Here is a 1549-nt window from a genome sequence, read left to right on the forward strand (position 1 = left end):
CCGCTTCCACTGGCCGGGCTTGGAGGCCGAAGTGAAGCGGTTCTGCCAAGCCTGCCCGACCTGCCAAGTGACGTCACCCAGGATGCCTCCCCCCAGTCCGCTGATACCGCTGCCCATCATCGAGGTGCCCTTCGAGCGCATCGGGATGGACCTTGTGGGGCCGTTGCCTAAGTCTGCCCGGGGACATGAACACATCCTGGTGATCGTCGATTATGCCACCCGGTACCCTGAGGCAGTGCCCCTCCGAAAAACCACTGCCAAAGCCATTGCCCAGGAACTCTTCCTGCTCTCCAGCCGAGTCGGCATCCCAGCGGAGATCCTGACCGATCAGGGTACCCCCTTCATGTCCCGGCTAATGGCTGACCTCTGCCGGCTGCTGCGGGTGAAGCAGTTGAGGACCACGGTCTACCATCCCCAGACCGACGAACTGGTCGAACGCTTCAATCAAACGCTCAAGCAGATGTTAAGACGGGTGGTCGCGGAGGACAAACGCGACTGGGACCTGATGCTCCGCTATGTCCTCTTCGGGATCCGCGAAGTTCCGCATGCCTCAACTGGCTTCACCCCCTTCGAGCTCCTCTTTGGCCGGCAACCCCGTGGCCTCCTGGATGTGGCGAAGGAAGCCTGGGAGCAACAGCCGGCAGCCCATCGCTCTGTGATCGAGCACGTGAAACAGATGAGGGAAAGGATCGACCGGGTCATGCCATTAGTCCGGGAACACTTGATGAAAGCGCAGCAGGCCCAACAGCGCCACTATAACCGGGCAGCCCAACCACAGGAGTTCCAGCCCGGAGACCGAGTCATGGTCCTAGTCCCCAACGCTGCGTGCAAGAGGAGGAGAGCCGAGCAGCTCTAGCAGCTCTACCTCCTGAAGAAGTGGATGGGGACTAGAGACCAGCTCGCGGCCCTCGCCATCTCTGATCCCTCTGATCCCGGCCCTCGCCATCTCTGATCCCGTGGTTGTTGACGTCAACCCCCACCTCTCGGCTGCCCAGAAGAGGGAGCTGCAGCACCTGGTCGGTCAGTTCTCGGATGTGTTCTCTGCTCTGCCCGGGCGGACCAGCGTCCTGCAGCATGACATCCGGACGCCGCCAGGGGTCGTCGTCAGGCAACGGCCCTACCGGGTCCCTGAGGCTCGTCGGCGACGTCGGCGAGAGGAAATCCATCAAATGCTGAAGTTGGGGGTGATAGAACCATCCCGCAGCCCGTGGTCCACGTGGTCCAGGATGGTCCCGAAACCGGACGGCACCCTCCGCTTCTGCAATGACTTCCGCCGCCTCAACGAGGTCTCCGAGTTCGACGGATACCCCATGCCTCGGGTGGATGAACTGTTGGACCGGCTGGGAAGGGCCCGGTATATCTCAAAGTTGGACCTCACCAAAGGCTACTGGCAGGTACCCCTCGCTGAGAACGCTAAACCTAAGACTGCCTTTTCTACCCCCAGTGGCCACTGGCAGTACCGGACCCTTCCCTTTGGCCTCCACGGGGCACCCGCAATTTTCCAGCGGATGATGGACATCCTGTTGCGGCCCCATCAGGCCTACGCCGC

The sequence above is a fragment of the Sinocyclocheilus rhinocerous genome, unplaced genomic scaffold (genome assembly GCF_001515625.1).
Source record: "Sinocyclocheilus rhinocerous isolate Xijiao unplaced genomic scaffold, SAMN03320098_v1.1 scaffold644, whole genome shotgun sequence".
Lineage (NCBI taxonomy): Eukaryota > Metazoa > Chordata > Actinopteri > Cypriniformes > Cyprinidae > Sinocyclocheilus > Sinocyclocheilus rhinocerous.